This window comes from Styela clava, chromosome 3 (genome assembly GCF_964204865.1).
Source record: "Styela clava chromosome 3, kaStyClav1.hap1.2, whole genome shotgun sequence".
Classification (NCBI taxonomy): domain Eukaryota; kingdom Metazoa; phylum Chordata; class Ascidiacea; order Stolidobranchia; family Styelidae; genus Styela; species Styela clava.
Window position 1 is genome coordinate 20,128,999 of NC_135252.1, and position 6,555 is coordinate 20,135,553.

Consider the following 6,555-nt stretch of genomic DNA (forward strand, 5'->3'; position numbering starts at 1 on the left):
GAAAAGCAAACACACGGATCAAAATAATCATACGTCATATGTTATTCACGAATTGCATAGAATGGACTCAAAGAATAAGTTTAATAGTTTTATAGGTATGGAAACGGGTGATGTCCCTGGTTGCTGCAAATGGTTTAAAAATCCTGACAAATTGAAGGCAAAGTTTGATCGGTCCTAAAGTTTAGAGTCGATTCGGAATTATAAATATTATTTCTGCTTTTCGATTTTATTATTCGTACAATAATTAATTAAAGTCAGATTTTGATATATATTCCTACTTTGCATTATAATGTCCCTGTCTTGCAACAATATCCCACACATGATATCATCAAAACATTACTAAAACCCGACTGTAACACCATTATGAACTAGAAACATGCGCGACAAAACGTAAACAAATATTCTTATTGCAGATAAAATACTTTGCTGAATACCAAAACTTTCAACGCCCGATATTGGCCTTTCCATTAATAAAAAAGGCGATTTTTTCATAACAACAATAAAAAACATGAAAAAGACTTCAAACAAAAACATATTAACAAAACGATTCATATTTTAACTTAACTTAATAGAGGATTTTCATTTATTGCCATCATTATTCATATTTGGAGATCTTGCATTTACGTGGTGTTTCATGCTATAAAAATTATTTCGTATCTTTGAATTGCAACAAAATGATAATAATACAAAAAAAGATTCATAATGAAATTGAAAAAAAAAATGCTTAAATTATGCTTCATTGAAAGCTGATGAAATAAATCTTAATAGATTCCATTATGTCTATAAATCTATTAAATATTCTCAAGAAATATATCTAATTATAATTGCCGGGCACACCTATGAAAAAGATAATATGAATTCAATTACGGTAATATACAAATCATTTAAACCTTAGAACTGACCTAAATTAAAATAATCAAAAGAATCAAAATTTTCCTTCAGTCACATCACGTACATCGCTAATTGCAACACTATTTATATATTTATCGTACATAGGAGAACATGAGTCATTGGCTATGTTATATAATGGTATATTTCGAATTTATTTGATTTGTTTTATATGACTTGCACAAACGTCAATATTATGGATTTTGCTTGGAATGACTATGTGTGTTACAGAGAGATTTGTTCAGAATGTGCATAAATAGATCAAATAAAAAATAATCAGAATTAATTTCACTAAAATATTTAATTGTTTAAATATTCACTGTTTGAAAGTGCCGTTGCACTACATAAGAGTGCATAACGTTTAACAGTGAATTTACACGGGACACTCTTTATGGATGCTTCTCAAATCAATGTCTTATTAGTTGTTATGACTGTGACATGTGGCAATCTTTGTTCAACCAGACATGCGTGGCAGCAATGTTATAGTATAAGAAAATATTTTGTGGGAGCTAAGAGACATGTATTTCGTTTTCTTAGATGCGATTGCAACCTCACACACGGGGTTACTTGGAAATATAGTAATACTTATTTGTAAAGAAGTGTAAATATTAATAATTTTGCAAATTGCTTTTATTGCGGGTATTTTTGTGAAAAATTCATTTATTTGGAACTGGGGATCAATTAATTTTAAATCAGAAATGAGAGATAAAGAGTTTTGTCAAATAGTTTAGTTATTGATTATATATATTTATAAATTTCCAGGTATGTTGGAATCGATTAACGGAATTTCTGCTATTTCGTGCACATGTTGCACCACCGCAAGGTCATGTCAGTCTGCCATTTTGACAAGCCACGTGCTCAGATAAAGAAAATATTACAGTGGTTCTCAGTCTTTTTTGTTGAATTTTCCCCATTTTATTGCGCAGAATGGCCAAAATTTTCTTTTACCATTATACTTGTATTGTTTGGTACCAGTCGATTTTATATGAATGATATCCGATGAAAACACTTTTCGTGTGAAGTGAGTCCGATTGACCTATTTGTATATCGTCACGCTAAGAACCGAATTGCGTAAGTCATTTTCAGCAAGCTTGAGAAAAACGTAAAAAACTTCCTAATTATATTGTTATGCGATTGAGAGTCAATAATTTGCCATGGTTCAATTTTTGGTCGTAGCCGGATTCAAGATAATTTTTATGACGCAGTTATGTGACGTCATAATGGCGCACTGTGACTTAGGCAGAAATGTGACTTGGGGACATACGCAATTTTGCTACTGGCCAATATGCACCAGACCTGAAAACCAAGCATTCCAAAAACAAATGTAATTCTCAGCATCTACGATGTCTAATCCCCAAATAAGCTAATCTGTTTCAAATACATTATTTTTTATGTTTAAAAATATATATTTCATCAATATAATACGCTCTGCATACCCACCGAAATAAGACTAAAATCAAATATAAAGAATCAGCAATGCACCCAATATAAAAGCCAACCACGGTGAATTGGACTCAGACTGTGAATATCACAAATGCAAGTCTTGCTATACTGTGGTATAAGTTGAAATTTATAAGCGCTAAGCTGGAATCTGAGATGCAACAACTTGAAAATACTTCGCCGAGGCTATTTGCCTTTGTGACGTCACAATAGTCATACGTTAACAATGATAATTCATTATGACGAAACAATTGCACAAATGTGCATGTCATACAACAATTCCATTTTATGGGTTTCGGAATACTTAAAATAAAATCTGAGTTAACAGACAGGTGCGCAGCATTACATAAATACCAATTTTACAAAAAACTTAAAATCGCCAAAAATGACCTACGCAATTCGGTAATTAGCCTGACGATATGCTATATACGAGATCATTACTTATCGATTTTAATCGGTAAGCATGTTGATAGGTGTTTGTCTGTCGGTCTGTCTGTATGTCTGTTAGATGCACACGATATCTCACGAAAGCAAGATCGAATCTGCTCCAGATTTGTATGTGCATTCATCATATCTCGTACCAAAAGCCTATTGATTTTGGGCGAATTTCGTCGTATAATTAGAGAGTTAATAACTTTTTTGGTGATTGGACACAAGGTGTCACTATGGAGTAAGAGCGCTGTTTTGGGATCCCTAAGTTTCGATCGATAAGTCTTCGGTCTCTGACCGATATTCTCGTTAATTAGGTTATGACATCAATGATAAACTAATATTAAAAATTATACGCAAAAAAATATATTTATAATTCGCCAATTCATACAACTTAACGTAACGGAAATTATTTAAAATCAGGCATTTCCATAATCTCGAGGACACCAAAAGAGGCACGTTAATGTTTCAACTTCTATCTTACTGTTCATAAACCAGGCTCAAATAGGGGAGTTGGAATGTATTGTTTGAACTTCCACAGATTCAATATATGCTCTTCAAATACTGGCAAACCCATTATATACCGTTACCTTTGACTACGACGTAATAAAGCACATATTTACATCATATTGCGACAGACTGAGAAATATCGATTAATAAAAAATAAATCAAATTTCAATTTAGAACATAATATTCATAACAGAATATCAGAAATGATATCAAAGAAATCTAAAATAATTTATCAGTCATTTCAATCAGAGAAATTTTTATGGGATGGTTTTATACTCAGCGACGCGCATAAAATATGTTGCGTAACACTGTAGGGCGGAATGGTAAACAATGCTACCTACAATAGTTTACCTCCATCTAGTCCGGGTGCAGAATACGGTGAAATCCCTGGTTTTGGCAAAGGGTGTTGTTAAATTGAATAACCTGATCTAGTAGGTTAGCAGGGAATTGCCAAAAATTACCACATTGACATTTATATGGATACGAACATCTGCATTATGAGATGATGCAAAGATCAAATACAGTAGAAACCTTTTTTCGTGACGCGTATTACCCACATTTCTGGCAATTGTTCACCCACCCCACAAGTAGGATCCAGGGAAATATTTATATTTTTGCGTTTAAAGCAACGCATTACAAAGACAAGGATATGAAATGAATCAGTTAAATTGCATAATAAGCTAACACAAAGTCCATTGAGTAGAAGTCACGCCTATGATACATACATTTTTAAATCAATTCTAATTATAGAAGTGGCATTTCGGCGAAATAATTTCAGAGAAATATGCGACTCTCTTACATACATACCATAGTCGAACACGTTTCCCCTATTCATCTAAACAATTGAATAACTCACAAAGAACATAAATTATATTGCACTTTATATTTTGTAGGAGTGAACTGAGAAATTCATTCATTGAGATTCACAACAATGACAATACTTTAGTTATACAAAAGAAATATGTATAATAACATATTAAAGATTCATATTGTATATAAGCCATTTCAAAAAAGTTCAAAATACATATTTGTTGCTAGCGCAAAGTTTATAGATTAATATTCCCAAATCAATTTGAATGAATATGTCTGAGTTTTAGGTTCTCTAACCGGATCTTTTAAAATAATAGTGAGAAATTGATTTTTAATACAACTTTCAAGTACGTCGTAATAATAGTAATTTTTGTTTTGGGCATTTTTAGAGTGATGTAGGACTTCGAGATTGGGTGGTGACTGTTTCATCAACAGAAACAGAAAGCGATATCACAATACCGTGACCTAATAATTTCATTGTAAGTATGGGGAAGCAGTCTACTATTATGTGTGTATGTTTAAAGTACTGTAATGTATAAATTATGAATTTAGACATAAATAGACACTGGAAATGTACCAGTGTCTCCAAATCAATGAATGCAATTATTCCCTGCCGTTCGCAAGTTCTACTAATAGTAGATGCGTCAGATATTTTATGACACACATGTGATCATAAAGTTATTCTTAATTGCTCAATATTGAAGATTCCTCAATATTAACGCTTTAAGTGGGCATGGTAATTATTTTAGTAGTTAATACCGCCACGGAGCACCGTTTGGACTAAAATTAAATCTATCGAAGTATTCATAATTTTTTATAGTATAAGTACTCGATAAACTAGGATGTAAAATTTGGAATTTATAAAAATCGAAACCTGAAAAGTGTTATACCTCGGTAAAGACACTACAGGCAATAAGTAACATACTTGTCAAACACCCAGTTTAGGATCAATTGCCTAATAAAGCAACTGTACTTGGATTAATTGTACAAAGCCACTAATGCAAAAATTTGAGATTTGAGAAAAACAACCCGCCACGTTTTCCAATATTAAATTAGTAATTATCCGATTGGATTCGAGTTATGGTTAGAAATGATTGAACATTCTGAATTTTCAGAGCAATATTTATTTCTAACTGGATTCCTAAAAAATAATTTTCTTATCTTAAGCTGTGGCGGGGGTGTTGATTTTGGCGGGCGCTTAGTGCAAAAGATCCCGTTACTTTGTATACTCGGTAACTAATCGGTTATACTAGTAGCAAAACAAAATAATTTCTGCGCGGATCAGCAAAAATAGGTTTGCGGACCAGCTGTCAATGAGTTAACCTGCAGATACTCATGAAATTCAACTGCTCATTCGAAGGTTACATTTTTAAATAAGTAAGTACATTCTCGAGTTCAGTTTTTCGCGTCTTTTTTCTCGCTTTTCTATTGTCACTAAGACGTAACAAATGAATCGCTTCATTTGAATTATATTACAATGAAGATAGCGTCTAGCATGACCAACATACAAATCGACCGTAAATAAAGGGGAAAAATGTATTGAGTGTCTAGGGCTGGGAATTTCAGTGAAAATACTTTCACCGTTAATCGGGTAAAATTAACCGGTTAAGCTCAGCGTGACATTTGACGTAAACTTTTAGAGTTGTTACGTCCTAATGGTTTCAGAGCAGATTTAATTATGTTGCGGGAAGATCGCAAAAATATGTGGGATCTTTTATAGAACGCCCAATCCCCTAATGCAAGAATGTGATATTTGGGAAAAACACGCCCGCTACGTGAGTGTGTATTCAACACGGCCCCAACTTGTAAATGCATCGTAGACGCAAACCGTAAATAATTGTACTCAGTGGACAGGTGAAAGTCACCCAACTGCTGTGTCACACCCGGTTTCAACATATTGTTACAGTAAAATGAAATAAACAAGAGAGGGATGCTCAAAAATATGGACGCGAAATAGTACTGCTATGCAATCTGTCACTGTAAATGACCGCACTGGTACAGCAGTTTTCGCGAGTGACGCGAACGCTTTCGTTACCGCCACTGTGGGCGCTATTTTGATATTGTCATCGCATGAAACAAATCTCATATAGCACATAGTTATGTTATGAAATAAATAAAGTAAGTCCACAAATTGAAGAGAAAAGCGATTTTTTTCATAACGACAGAAAAAAAAATACAAACAACAACAACAATATAATACCAAAACGATCCATATGTCCACTCCGTGTCCCATAATTTCTCTTTCGCTCAGAACTAAACATGAGTGCAATGCTCAATTATAAGGACACGTACTAGTACCGGTATACAGTCTTTCGCAGCAGCCGACTAACCTACCTTTACCGTACCTCCAGTGTTTACGACTTCGCTCGACCACAAGATCGCTATGCGAAGGCGGGATCGCCACAAAAAGCGGATATTTTTAATTTTGATGATGTCATCGCACACAAAAAACGAGTCCACAGAAATTTTTAAAATGAA

The 6,555-nt window shown here is 33.6% G+C and overlaps 1 protein-coding gene across 2 annotated transcripts in view; it reads right to left on the minus strand.

Moving 5' to 3' along the window:
* Window positions 1-4,412, minus strand: part of LOC120342898 (uncharacterized) — a 45,409-nt gene extending 40,997 nt beyond the window's left edge. For both annotated transcript variants that reach the window (XM_078110889.1, XM_078110888.1), the window contains exon 1: window positions 4,409-4,412. The gene's annotated coding sequence lies outside the window, so the exon portion shown is untranslated. The remainder of the gene's footprint in view (window positions 1-4,408) is intronic.
* Between the last annotated feature and the right edge of the window lie 2,143 nt (window positions 4,413-6,555).